Raw genomic sequence first — 25,197 nt, 5'->3', positions numbered from 1 at the left:
AGAAGGAAAAAAAAAAAAAAAAGTTTGGAAAATGCTGTAGAACAACTTAGAAAAGAAATATTGCTATTTTTGAAATATAACTTCTTTGAATAACTGTAAATATAAGAAAGACACGAATATAAATTATATTGAACACTAGTTTAAAACCACTAATAATTCTTTTATCTGTTTTTCTTCTCTTGATCAAGATATAATTTATTACAAAGAGTAGCTGAATGGTTTAAGTACTTTTTTAAACTTTGTTTTTATTTTTATTTTAAATATTTCATTTCTTTATTTGAGAGACAAAGAGAGAGAGAGAGTGCACATGAATGGGGGGAAGAGAAGAAAGAGAGGGAGAAGCAGACTCCTTACTGAGGGAGCCAGATGAGGAGTTCTATATGGATCACTGCATGACCATAAAGCAGAAACTTAACTACTGAGGCACCCAGATGCTCTTTGTTTTCATTTTCAAAGTTGACAAATTTTAATGATTTGCTTTTATACCCTTGAATTTATTAATAGTAATAGTAAAAAAGAAAAAAGTCTACCTCTAGTAAAAATGACCATTTAAAAATTTTTTAAAGTCAGATATTATGCAAATAAGATATTAAAAATAATTTAATTCCACCGGTATTCTTCAAAGAGATGGAGAAAATAATCCTAAAATTTGTATGGAATCAGAAGAGACCCCAAATTGCTAAGGAAATGTTGAAAAACAAAAATGAAGCTGGGGGCATCACGTTACCTGATTTCAAGCTTTATTACAAAGCTGTGATCACCAAGACAGCATGGTACTGGCATAAAAACAGACACATAGACCAGTGGAACAGAGTAAAAAGCCCAGATATGGACCCTCAACTCTATGGGCAATTAATCTTCGACAAAATAGGAAAAAATATACAGTGGAAAAAAGACAGTCTCTTCAATAAATGGTGCTGGGAAAACTGGACAGCTTTAAGAAGAAGAATGAAATTTGACTATTCTCTTACACCGTACACAAAGATAAACTCAAAATGGATAAAAGGCCTCAATGTGAGACAGGAATCTATTAGAATCCTAGAGGAGAACATAGGCAGTAATCTCTTCGATATCGGCCACAGCAACTTCTTTCAAGATATTTCTCCAACTGCAAAGGAAGCAAAAGCGAAAATAAACTTTTGGGACTTCATCAAAATCAAAAGCTTCTGCACAGCAAAGGAAACAGTCAACAAAACAAAGAGACAACCCACGGAATGGGAGAAGATATTTGCAAATGACAGTACAGACAAAAGGCTGATATCCAGGACCTATAATGAACTCCTCAAACTCAACACACACGAAGCAGGCAAACATATCAAAAAATGGGCAGAAGATATGAACAGACACTTCTCCCATCAAGACATACAAATGGTTATCAGACACATGAAAAAATGTTCATCATCATTAGCCCTCAGGGAGATTCAAATTAAAACCACATTGAGATATCACCTTACACCAGTTAGAATGGCCAAAATTAACAAAACAGGAAACAACATGTGTTGGAGAGGATGTGGAGAAAGGGGAACTATCTTACACTGTTGGTGGGAATGCAAGATGATGCAGCCTCTTTGGAAAACAGTGTGGAGATTCCTCAAGAAATTAAAAATAGAACTTCCTTATGACCCTGCCATTGCACTCCTGGGTTTTTACCCCAAAGATACAGATGTCGTGAAAAGAAGGACCATCTGTACCCCAATGTTTATAGCAGCAATGGCCACGGTCGCCAAACTATGGAAAGAACCAAGATGCCCTTCAATGGACGAATGGATAAGGAAGATGTGGTCCATATACACTATGGAGTATTATGCCTCCATCAGAAAGGATGAATACCCAACTTTTGTAACAACATGGACGGGTCTGGAAGAGATTATGCTGAGTGAAATAAGTCAAGCAGAGAGAGTCAATTATCATATGGTTTCACTTATTTGTGGAGCATAACAAATATCATGGAGGACAAGGGGTGTTAAAGAGGAGAAGGGAGTTGGGGTAAATTGGAAGGGGAGGTGAATCATGAGAGACTATGGACTCTGAAAAACAATCTGAGGGTTTTGAAGTGGCAGGGGTATGGGAGGTTGGGGTACAAGGTGGTGGGTACTATAGAGGGCACAGATTGCATGGAGCACTGGCTGTGGTGAAAAAATAATGAATACTGTTTTTCTGAAAATAAATAAATTGAAAAAATTAAAAAGAATTTTCATCAGTGAAGCAAGGAAATCCTCTCATATAACAAGTTTCAGAATAAAATCTGAACTTTTAAATGAACTATAAATATTTAGGTTTACCTTGCCTCCAAAATTCATTCCACTTACAATATACTTGCATATTTTTTGTACTTAAAAACAAACAAACAAACAACAACAACAAAAAACTGGTCAGCAAACATGTAGGTATTTGTGTAGATAAATAGATTCCTTAACAGTCATTTCTCCCCATTTAAGAAAGTATACTATTCCTTTAAAAACTGTGATGCTTCAGAATATGAATGATCACATACGTCTATTACAGAAATAAAATAATAACAAATAAGTAAATACAGCTGAAGATTCTTTTAAAGTGCTTTAAATATATTCTGGTATATTTGTTTACTTTGCAACTAGGAGATAAACCCTTATTAATAGTATGTTTAAATGGTATTTTCTTTTATCTTTTCCAATACTGGAAGTTTTCTCCCTCCCTGGTGATAACTTTTTTTCAGTGAAAAATGAAGTAGTGATACTAATGTATGAAATTTGATTCTGTTTCACTGTTACAGTAGAAATATATTTTGAGTTTTAATGAATAGAACAATTCAATTCAGTATGTGAGTAACTATTTTATGTTTGTGTCTGAGTGTATCTATTAAACCCATATACAGTACAAACACATACTTCATTGCACAAATAGAAGAAGGCTGAGAACAATCTCATCTTTATGACGATGGGTTCTCATAGTTCCAATTGGCTTCCTGGGTTTAGGCCTCTCCTTGGTTAAAACCAAGAGAAGAATAAGCCATATCATGGTTGACATCCTATTTTTGTTCAGAAATTAAAATTGTGTTTGATACATAGGGGAAAAGCCCAGAGCCAGGTTTCCAAATTAAGGTCAGATATAATACCCAATACCTGGCAAGATTGCAGAGGTAATTTTATAATCTCTATGTCAAGGATTACATAAAAAAAAAAAAAATCTTTGAAAAAAAAAAAAGACTTCTAACATAGCAATTTTATAGCCCATAAAGAAGTCCACATTTATGAATAAATTTCAACAAATTTAACAAACCACACCAAAGAGAGCTCCAAAGAAAGAAACCACACATCTCAGTATAGTAAAAAATTGCAATAACATAGATGAAGAAACGTTGACCAATAAATGGTGTCAAGACAGTTTGTGTTCTAAATGGGATAAAAAGAAAAATGTGAGATTGTATCATCATATCCTACACAAAATAGAATTCTAGGTGGTTTAATCACTTAAGTGTAAAAACACAAACTTGGAAATTACCAAGGAACAAGAAGGGGATATTTTCTATGATCTTGCCTTGAAACAGCCTTTTTTTTAAATAAGAAAAAGTTAATACATAATTCAAAAACAGAAATATTGATCAATTTGACAATAACAAGTAACAGTATAAAAAGTCTCTTGCTCCTTCTCATATCTGCCAAATGCAAGAAAGGGGAATGCTCACTGAAAATGGATAACATCATCTGGAACATCAAAAATTAATTTATGAATAATGATGAGGGTAAAAAAATAAGAAATACATTTAAAAAAAAATTTAACACGATTTTATTTATTTATTTGAGAGAGAGAGAGAGGTCATGAGAGGAGAGAGGTCAGTGGGAGAAGCAGACTCCCTGCCAAGCAGGAAGTCTGATGTGGGACTAGATCCCAGGACTCCAGGATCATGACCTGAGCTGAAGGCAGTCGCTTAACCAACTGAGCCACCCAAGCGCCCCAAGAAATACATATTTTGACCCCTGCCCCTGTTTTCCTGACACAGAGCTCCTAAAACTCTTACAAATTCCTGCGTGGTAAGAATGTCAGGAGTAACTCTTATTCTGTTATTTGGTCTTTGACCCTGTCCCCAATACAGGGCTCCTAAAGCTTTGCAAATTCCTAAGTCGTAAGAGCAGTGGTAAGACCATCTTTTATTCTAATAAGTGACTCTGGGTGAAGTCCTTGATTGCTCCTGGATGTGTGCTGGCAACAGAAAGTCCAAGCTTTGATTAGAAGCTCAGAATTTTTAGCTCTACCCCTAATCCTCCAGAAAAGGGAAAGGGGCTGAAAATGGAGCTAATAATTGATCACATCTATTTGATGACACCTCTAAAAAATCCCAATAGTATAGTGTTTAGAGGGCCCTCAAGCTGGTGAACATTTATACAGACAGGATAATATAACCCAGCTCAAAGGGACAAACTTCTGTGCTCAGGACCCTCCCAAAATTTGCCATATGTATTTCATGTGATTGTTCATCTGTACCCTTTATAATATATTTTAATAGGCTGGTAAACAAAAATAAATGTTTTCCTGAATTCTGTCAGCTTCTCTAGGAAATTAATTGGACCCAAGGAAAAGATCACTGGAACTTCCTATAGGTGGTTGGTCAGGAACACAGGTTAACAACTTGGGTATATGACTCAAATGTGACAAGGGTGGGGAATTTTACAGGACTTAACCCTTAGCCTACAAAATCCGATGTTAATCCTGGGTAGATAATGTCAGAATTGAGTTGAATTCTTGGATACTCAGAGAGTGTCTAAGAATTGCTTGTTGATGTGAAGAAAATCATACCTTTGATGATCAAAAATATCAGAAATGAAGTATTCTGTATGATTAATAAGGAGACACACAGGAAAGAAAACACAATAGGGAAGAACTGGATTTTTTCCCTACATTAGGAATTGGAAAAATGAGTTCTTCATTCAGAGTTAGAGTACAACTTAAACACACACACACACACACACACACACACACAATCATATATACTGAAAATAGAAGAGAGACAGTGATGGGGTACCTGGGAGACTCAATAAGTCAAGCATCCACCTCTCAGTTTTAGTTCAGGTCATGATCTCAGAGTCATGAGATCAAGCCCTGCATGGGGCTCTGCACTCAGCTCAGAGTCAGCTTGTCCCTCTGCCCCTCCCCGCTAGTCATACTCTTGCTCATGCTCTCTTCTCTCTCTTTCTTAAATAAACAAAATAAGTAAAATCTTAAAATAAAGAGAGAGATAGACAGTGAAATATTAATACTAGTCAAGAGAAAAAAAAATAGACTATCATAATGTCTCAGGATTACAGGGTTCTTGTCTCCTGGAGTCAAAGAATGAATCTCACGGATGCAAAAGGGTAGAGTGAAGTGAAAGTTTAGCAAGGAAAGGTGAGATCAGAGAGGAAATAGAAAGCTCTCTAGAGTGAGAGGGGTCACAAATGGGTTGCCACTGAGGGCTTTTAGTGGCAGCCTTTTATTGAGAACTGACTGGGAAGCTTGTGGCCTTGAGATTCTTGTGCCATCTTGATTTGTTCCCATATGTCTTGTTCCTCTCTGTCTCAGAGTCTCTACCTGCCAAAAATAGTTTCTGAGCCCAATTAGGGAAGTCTGGGGCCTCCTATTTCTGCTGTCTGTACCTTGACTCTTTCCTTAGTTGAAGGACAGGACCTGTGAGCAGGAAGAGCTATAGTGGGATTGTGAAGAGTGACTGACTGTATACTTTTTAATTAGTGGAGGTTGGAGATACCACAGGTCTCCAAGAAATCTGGAATCAAGGTTTTCAGGAATTTTAGGAGCCAGCTGCTGTTGAGATAAGGTTACTCACACATTAAGGCATTAAGGAAGCCCTCAGTTACTTGAGGAAGGGTAGGGTCATGCTCAGCTATCTATCTGTGGGCTATAAGCTGTAAGGAGATTTAAATTTAGGCTACATTAATTTCACTTTGTTTCCTACATCAATAACATATCCAAAGATGACCACGTTAGGAGAATAGGCCAACAAAGATATTAAAAGAACTAATATACTGGAGCACTTGGGTGGCTCATCCAGTTAAACATTGGATTCATGATTTTGACTCAGGTCATGATCTCTGGGTGGTTGATTGGAGCCCTGCGTCAGGCTTTGCATTCAGCAGGGAGTCTGCTTGAGATTCTCTCTCTCTCCCTCTGCCCTTCTGCCCGTTCATGTGCTCTATCACTTCTTTCTCTCTAAAATAAATAAACAAATCTTAAAAAAATAAATAAAATAACTAATATCTTAAGGAAAACAGAAGAAAAATGAACAAAAGAGAGGGAGGAATGAAGAGTTTCAATATTATTAAAATGTAAAATTCACATAAAATTCTAAAATTTGAAATTACAATAGGTGAAACGAATAACTAAAAGGAAAAATTATAAGAAAATTAGATAAAGACTAGCACAAGATTTTCAGTTGGAAATATCTAAGAAGTAGCACAGAGTATAAAATAATTTTAAAAAGCAGACTTAAGAGATATATTATAAAGTTTTGAATGGATCAAATTATATGTATAAAGAATCCTAAAATAAGAGGAGTAGGACAAAAACAACATATGAAGAGATAATATGTGAGAATTATCTGCAAGTAATGGAAAGTATCAACCTACACAATTAAGAAGCTCAGTAAAGTCCTATAGGCTAAATACAAGGAAAACCAAATCTGGATACATTAGTAAAGCTGCAGACAACAAAGGTCAAAGAAGAAAAATCTTCAAAATAGTCAGGTGTTTATATGTAGGGCAGGGGATCAAGGCCTTCAAGGGCAAGAAAAAATGCAAATGACAGCTAACTTTTCAAAAGATGAGGAAAGTCAGGGCATAATGGAAAGGCATTGGTAATGTGCTGGAAGAAAAAAAGAAACTGCTAAAGTTGAATTTTATATACAATGAAAATAACCTTCCAGAATCAAGTTGAAATAAAGACTTTTTGGAAAAATAAAACCAGAAGAGTTTATTAACAACCATCAGAAAAACCTATAAGGCCAGGCAGCAGTAAAATAGGTAAAGTTTTAACATACAAATACATGATGAAGAATATTATAAGTGGGGACACCTGGGTGGCTCAGTCAGTTAAGCAGCTGCCTTTGGCTCAGGTCATGATCCCAGGGTCCTGGGATTCAGTCCCACATTGTGCTCCTTGCTCAGCAGGAAGCCTGCTGTTCCCTCTGCTTTTGCCTGCCATTCTGCCTGCCTGTGCTCTCTTTCTCTCTCTCTGACAAATAAATAAATAAAATCTTTTTAAAAAAGAATATTATAAATGATAAACATGTGAGTAAATATAAAAAAGCTTGGCTTTAAAAAACCTAATGCTTATAAAGTTTAAAATATATGTAGAACAAAAAGTAAATGAAATAAAGAAGAGGGAAGTAGAGTTGTATATTCTAATATTTTAGTAATATCAAGGGATTGATAAAAGTAACACTTTGCTTTGGATTGTAATAAATCAAGGATGTTCCAACATATCTATTATAGGAATAGTAATTGATAAAAGAAAAAATAAGAAGTTACTAGAAAGAAAAATTTTAGTAATTAAAAACTGATTAGAAATCATAAAAAGTAAAAGTAGAAATAAAAGCAGATGGTCAAATTGAATATTTATAGTGAAATTTACTGTCAGAATGCATGAAAATAAAGTTACATTGCTTAAGAGAAATATCTTTAATATAAGGACAAAGAGAAGTTTATATTTGGATAAACACAGACATCATGCAAACACTAAGTAAAAGAAACATGTGCCAATACATTTGACAATTTGAATAATTGCAAATGATTACAATTTGCAATATTTTTTTTTAGAAAAAGAAAACATGTCTGTGCACATACTAGAAAAATAAAACATTAAAGTGCTGTATCTTTTTAATAAATTCAAGATTTTTTTCAGAGAAATTCCCAGGCCCAGATGACACCAACAGTGACTTTTTCTCACCAAAAATTAAAAGAGGAAATTACATTAAAGTTCAATAAACTCTTCTCCAGAATAGAAAAGAAGGAAATTTTCTTTGAGCCAATTTTAATCTGAATTTCAAAACATGGCATGGACATTACAAGAAAGGAAAATTATAGATTAATTCCTTTTGTGAATTCAGATTCAACAATTTAGTTGTTTATTCTACCATGCTATCTGTATGTGCATATGTGTGTGTTTGTGAGAATGAGAGGTCTGCATATTTAAAATAATCAGGGGGAAAGCATGCCGTGAAACCTATCAGTAAGTGCCTCATGTAGCAGGGAGAGTAATGGGCCTAGAGATGTCAATACAATAGTTCACCAACTTTACAAGCCTGACACCAATTCCAGTGTGTGAGTTTTCTCCCCTTATACCACGAAGCAATTCTCAGATATCAGATGAGTGTCCTATACTTTGGTTCAATTCTGACATTATCTACCTAAAGATTATATCAGATCCCCCGGGTTAAGGGCTCAGTCCAACAAGATTGCCCCCTGCCCCTCAGACTCTCCAATAGCTGGTCTATGTGTGAACCTGTACTTCCAGTTGACTGGCTATGGAGGTTTTCATGACCTTCTCTTCATATTCAATTAGTTGCTAGATTGATGCTCAGAATTCAGATAACATTCTATTTACTAGATTACAGGTTTATAATAAAAGAATGTGACTCAGAAATAACCAGTTGGAAAAGATTCTAAAGGGGCAAGGTTTGGGGGAAGTGTCAGAGAGCTTTCATGCCCTCTCTAAACATGCCACTTTCTCCAGATCTCTAACATGTTCACCAGCCTGGAAACTCTCTGACTCTCCTCTTGGGTTTTATGGAAGTTTTATTACAAAATCACTATTGACTAGGTCATTGGCAACTGGTGATCAATTCAAACTCTAGCCCCCTTTACTTCTCTAGAAGTCAAGGGGTAGGACCAGAGGTTCTAAACCTCTAATAATAACCTTGGGTTCCCTGGCAACCAGCCCCCAACCTTTGGTTACCTACAAGTTTTTCACATTAACCCACTAACCAAACAAAAGATACCTTTCCTTCTCTCATCCACTAGGAAATCTCAATGGTTTTAGGGACTCTATACCAGGAAGGAGAACAAAGACTAAATATATATTTCTTATTAGAAATCATAATATCACAAGCTTCATGTGTCATTTTTATCTAAAATACTATAAATTTTTGATAACCCTTAATTTCTGTGAAGTGTCAGAGTTCTGATTGCTGGGCATGGTAGAGGGCTTGGGGGAGGGAATTCCAAGGAGACTAACACTTAGAAACCAATCACATATAATCCTTAAAGTCCTCAGATATTATCATCTTATTTGGCCCTCAAATATTTCCAGGCAGGCAAACTGAAAGTATTTTGTTCTAATAGGTAAAATAATACCTTAATGGTTGGGTGTGTTGGAATGGCTTGCCCACATTCATAAATACTAGTAAAAGTCAGAGCCAGATTAATGACAACCTAGGCAACGGTAATTCCAAACTGATGGGGTGAGGTGTTTTTTGAGGACCAGATGGGTATGAAATTTCTTTCTTATATATTCTTCTCCCTTCTCTCTTCTTTTCCTTCTTCTTTTTTTAGTAAGTCAAATGAAATTGCCTATGTAGAAGCTCTTTGACCTTGAGAGGCCAGAAATATACTGGGCAAAGTCCAGGAAAAGGCTCATGGAATCAACAAATTAAGACTCTTTCCTATTTATTTGTTTATTTGTTTGTTTATTTATTTATTTATTTATTTATTTATATATTTTAAGGTGAACTGTCTCCTTTTGCACTCTTAGAATGGTAACAACTAGTCAACTAAGAAGAACAAAACCAGGTTTTGTAGGGATAGACTGGTTAGGAGTAGTTGGTGTCTCATCCCTGTGGTAAGAAAGCAAAGTGGTTCACTAGAAACATACGTTTCCCAAACAAATGATTAAATATGGAAAACATTCTTACCTCATAATGAAAGGATGCCTACACTGGGAACAATAATAGATGAAGAGGAGATTCATAGGTAAGAAATCCTATTGAGCTGTTGAAAACTAACTTAATTAATATAAAATCTCAGTTGATCAATGTGGGGATTGGATTAGTTTCCTCAGTAATTAAACAATCAATAAATCATTTAATGGTCCCTGGACCAAAAGGTAATCAACAAAATCCTACAATGAACTCCTTAAATGACACATTGTTTTTTTTTTATTTTTTATAAACATATATTTTTATCCCCAGGGGTACAGGTCTGTGAATCACCAGGTTTACACACTTCACAGCACTCACCAAAGCACATACCCTGCCCAATGTCCATAATCCCACCCCCATCTCCCAAGACACATTGTTTATACATAAAAATCCACATGTCAAATATTCTGTACAGGATAGGTATTTCCTCAAAGCACCAATGTTCATGGTATTTCTCATGATTATTATTGTCGTTGTGTATCTATCTCTTCCAAATAAACTAAAATTTTCTTGAGAATAAAGTTCCAATTTGATTATTTTTCCATTCCTCAAGTATTCTTATTACACAGTGTATATAGTAAAAGCTTAAACCATTTTCTTGAATTGTATTCATTAAGATAAACCAGACACTGAACTAATGGAAATACTGTTCAGAAGCTTAACTTTTTATATGTAAATAACTGCCAAACTTTTTGATGCTCTATCCACTCATAGACTTAATTATTTATGTCTTGGGTAATTGGGATTAACCTTTTATGACACATGTAATTAGTAAAAGTAAGCTGTAGAATACTATATAATTATTCCATGAACTTTTTCAAATTAATTTCAAAATAAATCTGTTCATGTTATACAAATGTTACTAGACCCATATTTTTAAACCTAAATCCCAGACTGTTAACAAGGAAATAATGAATAAATAAGTGTACATTTTCTACAGGGATAATAAATTGTTGGTTGGGAAGATATCTAGAATAATAATAATTCTACTATTATAACTCAGCTATTATGTGTCAGACACACTTCTAAGCCCTTGATAATATCATAATTAATGTCAGGTCATATGTACCTCTCTGGCCTACCCTCTTGAGGCTATCTTTCAAAGTAGGAAGGAATAGATAAAAGTTTCTAAATTTTAGAGCAGAATTATTTACTCTGTCACCTGAATATCTGGAATTTAAACCATATTGATTATTTTAAATAAATAATAAAAATATTTGAATTTAAGACAAGCATTAAAGGATTTAAGTATGAATTATTTATGATTAAGACCTTATAAACCTTACTTAAGACATAGAAAGTATCTATAATTATTTATCTGGCTACTTATTCTTCATATTTTCTAACCCATATACCTAGAACAAGCTAACTAACATTTCTTACAGGTTCAGTCGTATCCCAGATCCTGAAACAAATCTCTTTCATAATCCTGGGAGATTTAATTTATTCTACTTCAGATGACTGACATTTTAGCATTTGGAACTGGTGTTCTAATTTCCATTACTATATTGTTTTGTGAGAACAACAATAAAAAACATTTTAATTCTCTATGGAAATAGTTTTGTTCAGTTGAATTAATCTTACATTTTCAGTATCTACAAGCTTCAATTAAATAAAATACCCAATTGTTTTGTAAAACAAAATGGAAAACTTTGGCTATTGTCTCCCCTGTGCCGCTTATATAAAGTATGCCCTGTGTATCCCTTACATAAGAGTCTCCTAATATATTTTGCTGGTATTCTGAGCTGAATTCTGTTATTTTATTATTGAATAATATAAGCTATCTATAATAAGGTTTTTATGTTTCCCAATAACAAAGCATTTATATCTCCTTATTCATTCATTGATGCTTTAAACAATTGTTATTACACAGTAATTCCTACTATGTGCCAGGAACTGTGCTAATCACTGAGGAAAGCAGTCAGAAAATATTAAATACAGACCATTTTCTCATAAATATGATGTGGTATAGTTCATAAAAATAAAACGAAAGATTTTTTTTTAAAGATTTATTTATTTATTTATTTGACAGAGAGAGATCACAAGTAGGCAGAGAGGCAGGCAGAGAGAGAGAGGAGGAAGCAGGCTCCCTGCTGAGCAGAGAGCCTGATGCGGGGCTCGATCCCAGGACCCTGGGATCATGACCTGAGCTGAAGCTTAACCCACTGAGCCACCCAGGCGCCCCTAAAATGATAGATTTATGAAAAACAATTCATAAAGCTATAGGTTCACAGAGCATAGGAATCCCTAATAGTCTTGCTTGTTAAGGAAGAGCTCTTGATTAAATAATACAGAGCAGATATCTAAAGAAGCAAAATTAGTTAACTTGGAAAATGAGAGGATAGGGAAAACAATAAAATGGGAAAAATCTTCTAAGCAGAAGAAATATTACATGCAAAAAACAACATAAAATTTTGGAAGAATTTATAAAACATTATTATAAAACATCTGTGGTATACAGGGGGTACAAGTCGACCAGATAGAAGCACAGTTTGTGTAAGGATAAGGGGAGGTTGGGATGGCTACTTGAACTAGTATTTTGACAGTAAAAAGGAAGTAAAGTTGATTTGGGTGACATTTTTGAGATAGGATACGATATCTGAGAGCAATTAAGTATGACTTCCCAATGTCGGTCACATTCATAAATATGAACAGTGGTATCAATCACAGAGTTAGTAAACACTGAAAGAGACATAGTTAATTTTCTGTGGCAGAGAGAACACAAGGAAGAGATTCTGAATTTATTTGGAACGTCTTCAATTTGAGATAACTTTGGTTTTTATTTAGTATATTATTTAATTATTATAATATATAATGCACATTATATATTATATAATTATATTATAAATATTATTTAATATTCTATTTTGTGCCAAGAAAAGTTTTAGTTCCTATAGGTATTAAGTGGTCAGTTAGAGATATGAGTCTGGAGCTCAGTGAAGAAGTTTAAATAAAAATTCGCAAATCATCGGCATATAGATGATCTATCGATGGCGATGGAAGGTATTAATATGGTTGAGGTGAGATTGAGAAGAAGAAAGATACAGTACTGAGTCTTGAAGAGCTCTAGTGTTGAGAGGGATAGAGGGGATGATCTAGAAGACATCAAGAAGTTAGAGCCAGCTACAACAGAAAAAAGAGATAATAATAATTTGAGCCTGGATGGCAAAATCCATGGAAAATGCTTTAAAAAGGAATACACAGGACAATTAATAAAGCTAAAAATATGCTTCCAATTAACCTCCAAAAATTCTTGGGTAGAGATAGGTGTTGTTTTGATGGAATGATTGGAGCCCAAGACAATTTGAACTGGGTTGGAAGGTGAAAAAAGAAGTGAGTATAGAAAACACATGTCAAAGAAATTTCTAAAGAAATTTCACCATGAAGAAGGTAATGACTTATAGTTTAAGAAGGTTAAACATGCTTCAATAGGTTATTTTAAAGATGATCTGACTTGAGCATGCTTCATTGCCAACTGAAAAATTTTATTATAAAGTAAGGAGTTGACAGAATAGATGATGTCAGAATTTTGATAAGAAGGGTGGAGATGATTATTGTTAAAGTTACTGAACAGTTGGTATAGTGTTAATGCTCCCATATGCTGAATGCTTTTTCTCTAGTAGGCCATATGACCTTATTTAGAAATGAAGAAAGTAGATGATCAAGCTTTAGAATTTACCTCTTGAGTATAATGAGAATAAAACAAGGTTTAGGGTTTTGGCATGAGAATTAATAGAATTATGAGCCAAAGACTGAGTTTGGTAGGGAGGGGAGAGATGAGAATAATGAGTAAAAATATGGAAAAGTGGAGGAGTGGAGGTTCACATCAGGTCAAAGAATTGTCAAGTAGAAGTAATTCACAGGTGAGCCAGAAGGTTGGTATAGAGAATGCTATGATTAGAAATGAAAGTGGGTAGTGGCAGCACTCTATTGAGTGGAACAAGGTCTAGCTCATGATGTAGGATTCTGTGGCTGAGGAAACGGAAAACATTGGAGGTGATGAGATTAAAGAATAGAATGGCTGAATGTTGGAATGGTCATCTGTATGGAAACTGGGGTCATCCAGAATGTCAGCAAAAAATAAATGGAGTGAGAGGAATACTGAAGTTAGATCCTGGCATGTTATAGATAATAGCAAGATGAGAAATGTTGAGTGATATAGCATAAAACACATGTCTCAAGGTGCAGTTTCTCCAAAATTGATGAGTACAGATCTAAAGTTAAAAGGAACAACAAGCACAGTAAACAAGGTTAAGATGTATGAAAGGAAACCTCCTTTAATATGCAGTTGGGAAGCCTTGCAAGGGGAGCTCCATGCAGGAACCACTGGTTGCAGCCTAAGGAAACCAGGGAAGAGGGAAGATAAGAATTTTTATATGTTTTCCTTGTCCCAAATTGTAATTCTTCTGCTATTCCCAAATAAACTCATTTTTCTGGTAAAATATCTGGCCATTTTATTTTTAAGGTTGACCAGTGAAAGAATAGTCATCATTGGGTAGGGTTACAGATAAAGTAAATCTCAAGGAAAGGGGAATGTTTCTTTCAAGGCATGAAATACTCTAAGAACACACTGATATTGTTTAGGAAGTACAGCACCAAAACGTAGAGTGGACAGTATTGTATAGTTTTGGTGAGGGGCAATTTTATTAAGATGAAGTTGCAGTAGACAATAGATTGCAAGGATAAGATGTGGAAACAGTATGGGATTTTGAGTGAGGGAAAGAGGGCACTACATGATTATCAATGCAAACATTTATTTTAATTATTTTGTAGAATACATAACCTTTAAATAGATCTTACCATCTGTTTTATGTCTCACCCCACTCTATGGCTCAAATCCTGTAAGGATGACAGGCTTACATCTCCCACCTAATCCTTCGACTTTGGCAAAATATCAACAATGGTGGTCAGGCTTTGTTGGTTTTTCTGACTTAAGCTAACATAGAGCTAAAGGTACTTGATCAACAAGGCAAAGGCAATGCTTAACCACTACTTCCAAGCATAGTTCCTCCTCCATTATTTCAAAAGTCGATTATTTTATAAGCACATCAGATCCTATGCTAGGATACTTTAAGACCAAAGCAAGTTAAAACACAAATGAATTCATATGTGCATATTCATAATTATTTTTCATTACTGGAGGCTGCCCATCACTTTATTTTCAAACACATCAGCTCAAAACATTTGGCATTTGCATAAATAATGCTCATCATGAAAGCATTAACATTGCGTTAAAAGGTGAAATAAGTGCAATAAGTGCATCTGTTTTAACCCCATCCTTCAACTCCTGTTAATTTCAAAAGACATAAAACAGTATCTTACTATCTAAAAAATCTGTATAAGGTTGCAATTTTAATTTATCACGAAGGGTTTCTACATTAATTAAATATGCACAGGTTTTTAAGATAGAGATTAAAATCTGAAAGAGATCAAGCTATTTACAATCTAATTAGCGCAAAAATGGATGAGTAATATAAATGCATAATTAATCTGATTTGACTATGACAAACTTGAAAGGGAGATTATGGAATTAGTAACAGAAAAAAGTCTCATTTAAAAAAAAGCCCACTCTGTAATTGAAGCCAAAGGAAGAGGAATTACCTAGACATCTTTACTTTAGTTCTTCCATAACCTATTGTCTGGAAAATTTCCTATTATATGTTGATAAATAAATACATGGTAAATCATGAAAATATTTTACTTCCCCAAAAATGCCTAAAATAAAAGAAAACAAAGCAAAAACACCTCTTGTTGCAAAATATTTATAAAGTATATAAATTACAAGAAATTTAATTTTCTATTTTTACTTTTATTTGTAAATAATTTCAAATATAAAATTGTAAGTAATATGAAGAATATTCATTAACCTCTTTATCCATATTAAACCATATAATTAACATTTTGCCTCACTTGATTCATCCTTCGCTCTCTCTCTCTTTCCCATCTTTGTTTTTCTCTCTGAACAATCTGAGCATAAGTTGTATATATCATTGCCCTTGATCTCTATGACTTCAGGTCTTATTTTCTAAGAATAATGATATTATTTGTAAAACCACAGTGAAATTATGAACAAAAGTAAATTTAATATTGGTATAATACTTTTATCTAAATAGTGCTCCATATTCCTATTTGCCAATTGATTCAGTAATGTCTTGTGTAGCAATTTTTTTTTTTTTTTTTCAGTGAAAGAGCCACTCTAGGGTCATGTACTAGACTAAAAGTCTTCACAAGTCTGGAAAATTTGTCAGTTTTTATTTGCACTTTATTAATTGATATTATTGAAAATTACCAACCCTCCATCAATTTAACTTTTCATTTCAAAACAACTATTTTTGAGTTTGTCTGATTCTTCCTCATGATTAGATTGAGGTCTTATATTCCCTAGGCTGAGTATTCTATACATAAAATTGAGCTCCTCCCAGGGTATCATATGTGGATGCACACACTGTCTACTAATGCCCCTTATTTATAATGTTAATTTTTATCACACTGTCAAGGTGTTATCTGATATATTGTTTATAAACATGATTCTCAAATTATGGGCAATGCACCCTAAAGTTCCACAGTGAACACATGGGATTCTCAAGGATAATTTTGTTTTTTTGGAAACAAAAAACTTGACATCTGCCCGAAACTACAGCAACTATTAGCCCAAGGTAAGCTCACAGTTACATTAGATAATGCTAGGTATTTTCAAAGATGCTGTAACATTACAAATCTAGGTTGTGTTCTCTGTGATGAAAACAAGACCACACAAAAAGGTAGTGTAAAGGGTTACAGCGCCCAATCTGATTGCAAATTTGAGAATTTGTTGCCACAAGGTGCATTAGTTTCTTTAAGAATGAAAGAATGGTTATTTGTTTCTTTCAACAGGTATGGATTTTTCAAGTGGTTATTAAGTCTTTTGTATATAATTATTATTAAGTTGTTTGAATCTAATTAATAAATAGAAATGTTTGGTATCTCTTGACTCAGTAGAATTATTAAGATATTACTCATACACTGCACTAAATTTAGGAGACTTTTACTACATGCTTACTACATTTTGTCATTTTAATTAATAGACTGTCTATGCTCAAATACTAAAATACTCACTTTAATCTTTAATCTTCAATATTTAAAATATGATAAGACACTTTGAGATTCCCATCAGCACCCACCACCCCTAGATTAATAATTTAGTGAAGATTATTAGCTGGTTCAATCTTTCCTATAATGATTACAACATGATTATTTCTATCTCCTTCATTCCCTCTAAAATCAATGGTCCACACTTGCTCTTTTTACTGAAAAAGCCCACTTCTCTGTCTGTCTATCTATATATCCACCCAGATATTTATCAGTTTGGTCTTATTAATGTACATCTTACTATCAAGTTTATAATTCACCACTCTTCTTGATTATTTTGTTTATCAAATTGTCCCAGATTTGGTCACTGGAAACCTATTCAGGGTAGTACTTTGTGTGACATGTACTTTTTTTTTTTTTTTTTTTAATTGCTTCCTTACTTCCTGGCAGGGCGACACATTCTAGTCTCATCTTTACTTCCCTGAACCAGTGCTAGAATTAGCTATGTCTCCAAGGAACCTAACTTATATATTTGCATATTAACACATGCATATTTTAAAAACCATCACTCCATATCAGCACCTCTAATTTCAACCTTCCAACATCTTCTTCCTTTAACCTTTCAACATTTGAAATTATTTCACCTAAAGTGAGCTCCCTGGCTCCCAATACTTTAAAATGTTTTCTCATTTTCTAAACAAACAAAAAATACTGTACACATAAGATTATTTCCATTTAGGTATCTTATTCACTTGAAATGCAGTTGGGTTCATTTGCTTCTGTTTATTTCCATTTGTAGTATTTTCCCTTCCTATTATTACTGTAATTTAAAAAATATCAGTAGAATTCATATGCTTCCACAGTTAACATTATTTTTAAAAAATCACTCACTTTTATCCTCTTTTCCCAACCACACCTCTTGTAAGTGACTGACATCACTGTTGTTACTTTCTGTTTTTTGAGTTTTCTTTCATATAGACAAGCAAAATATGGTTATTGTTTACATTTTTCTTTTCTTAACCAAAATATTGCATATTGTGTATCCTGTTTTGCAATTGGTTTTTCACATAAAGATATATCCTGGAAATCATTTTGTTTCAGTTTTCAGATATTTTCCTCATTCTTTACAGTTATGTAACATTCTGATATGTTCATATATCATGGTTTATTCAACTATCCCTTATATTTGGACATATAGGCAATTCTCACTGGTACAATTAATAAATTTATGCATATGTGTTTTCATATTATTGTGGGCATATATTCAGGATATCATCCCAGAAGTGGGATTGTTAGGTTGAAGAGTAAATTTAGGGGCACTTGGGTGGGTCAGTCATTGGGCATCTGCCTTTGGCTTGAGTCATGATCCCAGGGTCCTGGGATCTAGCTCTGCATTGGGATTCCCTTCTCAGCTGAAAGGCTGCTTCTCCCTCTCCCAAACCCCCTGCTTGTGGTCCCTCTCTCTCTGTCAAATAATAAATAAAATCTTTAATAAAAAAGAGTAAATTTATACATTTATATAATATTGTCAAATTCTACTTCATAGATATATCTTTTTGCATTACTATCAAAGTATAAGACTGTATATCCACAACTTCCGAAGAACTACATTTCTGTCTATTTTCCTGCTAAGTGTTGACTACATCTTAGTTTTTAGAAATTTTAATTACTTTTTAAATAATTCTTTTTATATAGCTTAGAGTTGTTTTGTATTATGTTCTAATTCGAAATATTTTTTTCTTTTAATAGGAAATTAAACCTAGATTCCTATGTTTCCTTTAATTTTCAGTAGATTTTATTTTATATTTGGAGTTCCTATGTCATTTGGTTTATAGTTATTCACAAATATTACATCTTCATTTTGGAATATAATTTTCAGTATTATACAGTCTCTTTCTTTTTCTTACTCATTATATTGCTTCTGGATTTTATCTGCTATCAGGATTGTAATCTCTCTTTTTTTTGTGAATTTCTCAGTGTAAATTTGGCTCAATTCTGAATCACATGCTTTCTCAGGGGTAAAGATATTGAAGATATTGATGATAAAATTAAATATACATGCTAAAATTGCAAGTAATGATTAAAAGAAGAGAAAAAAATCAGATTGTCAGAAACAGAGGAGGGAAATCTACAAATATAAATAAAAACCTTCAATAAATCTTAAAGTAATTAAGAAAAGTGGAAAAAAATGAAGTCTAGAGAGAATGGTAAATAAAAGCAGAAAACATGATTAGGGACAAAGAAAGAAATGCCTGCTTTCACAAATTATGTTCAATATTGTATTAAGAACCTTAGCTAGAGCAAATAGGAAAGAAAAAGAAATAAAAGGCCACCAAATAGCCAAATAGAAGAGGAAGAAGTAAAACTACCTGTTTGCAATGTGCTCATGTGCACAAACACACTCACACACACTCTACATACATACACACAACACTTGTTAGAACTAATAAACCAAGTAAGCAAAGTTGCAGGATGCAATATCAACATACAAAAAATTCAGTTGTATTTCAATACATTAAAATAGTCCAAAAAGGAAATTAAGAACATAATTCCATTTACAATAGCATTATAAAGAATGAAATATTTAGGAATAAATGTAAACAAAAAGGTGAACTACTTGAATCCTGAAAACTATAAAACATTACTGAAAGAAATCTAAGAAAATATAAATAACTGTAGAACACCCTGTATCCATTGACTGGAAGACATAAAATGAAGATGCCCATACTACTCAATGAAGATGCCCACAGATTCAGCAGAATCCCTATCAAGATTCTCATGGCATTTTTTGGTAGAAATATAAAACTTCATCTCAAAATTCATATGGAATTTTAAAGGGCCCATATTAATCAAACTATTTTGGGGGGCACCTGGGTGACTCAGGGGGTTAAGCCTCTGCCTTCGGCTCAGTTCATGATCTCAGGGTCATGGGATCGAGTCCTGCGTTGGGCTCTCTGCTGGGCAGGGAGTCTGCTTCCTCCTCTCTCTCTCTCTCTGTCTGCCTCTCTACCTACTTGTGATTTCTGTCTGTCAAATAAATAAATAATCTTTAAAAAATAAAAGATTAAAAAAAAAAAAGCTATTTTGGAAAAGAAGATCAAAGCTGGAGGTCTCATATAAGATTTTAAAACATACTACAAAGCTGAAGTAATCAAAACAATATGGTATTAGGATAAAGACAATTTAATCTATGAAGGGAATATGGAGTCCATAAAAACTCTCATGTATAATACCAAATGATTTTCAACTAGGTTGCTAAGACCACTCAATGTAGGAAAGCCCAGTCTCGTCAGCAAATGGTGCTGGGAAAACACACAAAAGAATGATGCTATACCCTTACATTAAATGTAATTACATGCAAAATGTAATTACATGCCAAAATGAACACAAAATGGGTTAGAGTCTTAAATGTATGATCTAAAACTATAAAATTCCTAGAAGAAAACACAGAAGAAATCTTTATGATATTGGACATGGTAATGATTTCTTGAATATGATATCAAAAGCACAGGAAATAAAATCTGACACAGACAATGAAATCACATCAAGCTTAGAAATTTTTGTTCATCAAAGGACATTATCAACTGATAGGAATGGCAGCCTAGGGAAAACAAGAAAATATTTGCAAATCATATATGATAAGACAGTAATTTCCAGAATATATAAAGAACTTTTAAAATTCAACAACAGAAATCAAGTATACCCATTAAAAACAAAACAAAAACAAAAACAAAAAAAACAAAACATAAAACAAAAAACAAAACAAAACAAAACAAAACAAAAAACAGGCAAAAGATTTCTCCAAAGGTGATATACAAATGTTCAACAAGCTTTTGTAATTATGTCCATCATCACTAATCACTAGAGAAATGCATTAGAGAAAAGCCATTAGGATGGCTACTATAACTGCCTCAAAACAAACAAACAAACAAAAAACAAAAACAAAAACAAAATAACAAATGTTGGCAAAGATGAGGAGAAATTGGAAACTGTATGCACCCTAGGTGAGATTATAAAGTGGTGCAACCACTGTGGAAAATATTATGGAGTTCCTAAAAAATTAAAAATAACACTATCAATTAGCCATCAATCCTACCTCTGAGTATATGTCCAAAAGAATTGAAAGCAGGGTTTTGAAGAAATATTTACACCCCCATGTGCATAGCAGCTCTATTCATAATAGCTGAGAGATAGGAATAATCAATGGATGTCCATCAATGGATGAAAGGATAAACAAAATACAGTATATACAGGCAATGGATTATTTTTCTTTCTATATTTTCTATATTTCTGTATTTTCTTTGTCACATGCTACAACACAGATGAACCTTGAGGACATTATGCGAAGTAAAATAAGACTGAAATAAGTGAAATAAGACTGTCATGAATATAAAAGTACTATCTGATTCTACATTATGAGATATCTAAAGTAGGCAAGTTCATAGAAACAGAAAATAGCATTGCGGTTACCGAGGACAGCAAGAGGGAGAAAAAAGAAGTTTAATACTTTCAGTTTTTCAATTTTTAACGTGAAAAAGTTTCAGAGGCCTGTTTCACAACAATGAATATACTTAACACTACTGAACTACGCACTTAGAAATGGTTAAGATAATTAGAAAATGACTATATAAAGACTCATCTGGAAAATTCTTAAGGACGACTGTATTAGCTATGTTGATATCAGATAATAATCTAATGAAATGTCTATTAATAGGACCAAAGGAATATACTCAAAATAATTGAAAATATGGGCCCGCAAAAATATATATATATATATATATATACACATAATCATTCAGCACCATTCACAATATCCAAAAGGTGGAAATAGCTGTAATGTCCATCAGTGATGAATGGATAAATAAATTGTGATATCTACATACAATAAAACATTCAGACATAACAAATAAAGAAATGAAGCAGTGATATATGTCACAACATGGATAAGCCTCCAAAATATTATGCTAAGTGAAATAAGCCAGACCTTAAAAGGTCATATATTCTATGATTCCATTTATATAAACTATCCAGAATAGATAAATCCATAGACACAGAACACAAATTGATGGTTGCTGGGACTGGGAGAACGGAAAATGGGGAGAAACTTTTAATAGGTAAGCTTTACTTGCAGTGTTTGAAATTCTCTAGATATTGATAACTTTGGTGATTATATAACATTGTGAAGGCATTTTTGTTGCTGTCGTTGTTTTTGTATATTTTTAAAATTTTAATTCCAGTATAGTTAACAGTGTTACATTAACTTCAACTGTACAATACAGTAATTCAACAATTCTGTACGTCAATGTGAGATGTGCTCATCATGACAAGTGCACTCCTTAATCCCCATCACCTATTTGACCCATCTCCTACCCAACTCTCCTCTGCTAACCTAACCAGTTTGTTCTCTATAGTTAAGAGTCTATATCTTGGTTTGTCTTTCTCTCTCTTTTTATTCCTTGCTTGTTTGTTTTTCTTCTTAAATTTACGTATGAAAAAATTCACATATGAGTGAGATCATATGGTATTTGTCTTCCTCTGACTGACTCATTTTTTTTCTGCCTTAGACTCTCTAGTTCCATCTATGTTGTTGCAAATGGCAAGATTTCATTCTATTGATGGCTGAATAATATTCGTGTGTGTGTGTGTGTGTGTGTGTGTGTGTGTGTGAGTGTACCACCTCTTTAATCATTCATCAGTCAATGTATACTTGGGCTTTCTGTAATCTGGCTATTTTAAACAATGCTGCATAAATGTAGGTATTCAAATACCCTTCTGAACTGGTGTCTTTGTGGTTTTTTTTTGAGGGGGGGGGTGAATGCCCAATAATGTGATTACTGGATCTTAAGGTGTAAGAAAGTGGTCCAGTTTCATTATTTTATATGTGACCAGCTTTCCCAGCACCATTTGTTGAAGAGACTGTCTTTTTCCCATTGGCTATTCTTTCCTGCTTTGTTGAAGATCAATTGACCCTCTCACTGTGGGTTTATTTATGGCTTTTATATTCTGTTCTATTGATCTATAGGTCTATTTTTGTGCTAGTACCATATGGTTTTAATTGCTACATCTTTGTAATATAACTTGAAGTCCAAAACTATGATACCTCCAGCTTTTTCTTTTTCAAGATTGCTATTTGGGGTCTTTAACGTTCCATCTAAATTTTAGGATTATTCTAGTTCTGTGAAAAATGCTGTTGGTTTTTCATAGAGATTGCATGAAATCTGTAGATTGCTTTAGGTAATATAGACATTTTAAGAGTATTTGTTCTTCTAACCTGTGAGCATGGAATGTTTTTTCATTTCTTTGTGTCATCTTCATTTTTTTTTTTTTTTCAGAAGTGCTTTGTAGTTTTCAGAGTATACATCTTTCACTTATTTGGTTATGTTTGTTTCTACATATCTAATGTTGTGAATCTTCAATGCCACTTAATTACTCACTCTAAAATGGTTAATTTTGTGTCCTGTGAATTTCAGCCTAATAAGTAATTTTTAAAAAGTGAAAGCAACAAATAAAGAAATTATATAGTGGCGCCCGGGCAGCTCAGTCAGTTAAGCATCTGATTTTTTATTTGGGCTCAGGTCATGATTTCAGGGCTGTAAGATTGATCCTGTATTAGGCTCTGTACTGGCATGGAGTCTGCTTAAGATTGTTTCTCTCCATCTTCCTCTACCTCTCCCCCTTCTTTCTCTCTGAAAAAAAAAAAAAGGAGAAGAAAGACACCGCATATGTTTTATAGGATTTTCTACCAAATTACAAAGAAATAGATAAGTCCAAATTTATACAAGCTATTCTAGAGAATATTTCCTTATTTATTTTTTAAAAATTTATTATTTATTTGTTTATTTATTTATAGTGGGTAGGGAGGAGCAGAGGGAGAAGGAAAGAAAGAGAGAATCTCCAGCAGGTTCCCCACTGATTGTAGAGCCCAAGATTGGGCTTAATCCCAAGTCCTGAGATCATGACATAGAAAATCTCCTTAGATCAATAACAAGAATGAAAGTTGAATTAGGAATCCAAAATCTCCCAATATAGAAAAGCCCAAGACCACATGGTGTCATTGGTGAATTCTACCAAACATTAAAAAAAACTAATTACTTAAAATCTTACAACTAATACAATAGAGAGAATACATTCAAAATCATTCCAGGTGGGTGCCTGGGTGGCTCAGTGGGTTAAAGCCTCTGCCTTCTACTCAGGTTGTGATCCCAGGGTCCTGAGATCAAGCCACACATTGGGCTCTCTGCTCAGTGGGGAGTCTGCTTCCTCCTCTCTCTCTCTCTCTGCCTCTTTGCCTACTTGTGATCTCTGTCTGTCAAATAAATAAATAAAATCTTTAAAAAGAAAACATTCCAGGAGTCCAGTACTATCCTCATTCAAAAAACAAGATTAAAACATACAAGAACAAAATGTTTAGTATGTCCCATATAAGTATTGCTACTCTTTCTTTTGAAATCCATTTACATGACATTTTTTTTTTTCCATCCCCTCACGTTCAATCTGCAGGTGCCTTTAGATCTAAAATGAGTCTCCTGTAGGCAGCATACAGATGGGTCTTATTTTGTATCCATTCTACCTTGTGTCTTTTGATTGGAGTGTTTAGTCCATTTACATTCAAAATAATTTTTGATAGATACGTGTTTACTGCCATTTTGTTACTTTTTTTTGTCATTGTTTCTGGAGATTTTCTCTAGTCTTTCTTGCCTTTTTCACTTTTGGTTTTTCCTTTGTATTCAGAGTTTTCTTTAATATTTCCTTCAGGGCTGGTTTAGTGGTCACAAACTCCTATAGTTTTTATTTGTCTGAAAAACGCTTTATCTCTCCTTTGATTCTGAATGATAGTCTTGATGGATAGAGTACTCATGTCTGTAGATTTTTCCCACTCAGCTCTTTGAACATATCATGCCACTCTCTTCTGGCTTGGCAAGTTTCTGTTGAAAAATCTCCAGTTAGTCTTACCGGTATTCTTTTGTAAGTTAAAGGCTTCTATTTTTTTTTGCTATATTTAAGATTTTTTTTCTTTATCACTGTGTTGTCCAAATTTAACTACAATATATCTTAGTGTTGACCTCCTTTTGTTGATTTTGTTGGAAGTTCTCTGTGGCTCCTGGATCTGGATGTCTGCCTTCTTCCTCAGATCAGTGAAGTTTTCTGGTATTATTTATTGAAATAAATTTTCTGCTTTCTCTTTCTTCTTCTGGGACTCCTATGATGCAAATGTTATGTTTGATGGAATCACTGGCTTCCCTAAA

Source organism: Mustela nigripes, chromosome 1 (genome assembly GCF_022355385.1).
Source record: "Mustela nigripes isolate SB6536 chromosome 1, MUSNIG.SB6536, whole genome shotgun sequence".
Lineage (NCBI taxonomy): Eukaryota > Metazoa > Chordata > Mammalia > Carnivora > Mustelidae > Mustela > Mustela nigripes.
Note: the sequence above shows the minus strand (reverse complement) of the source record.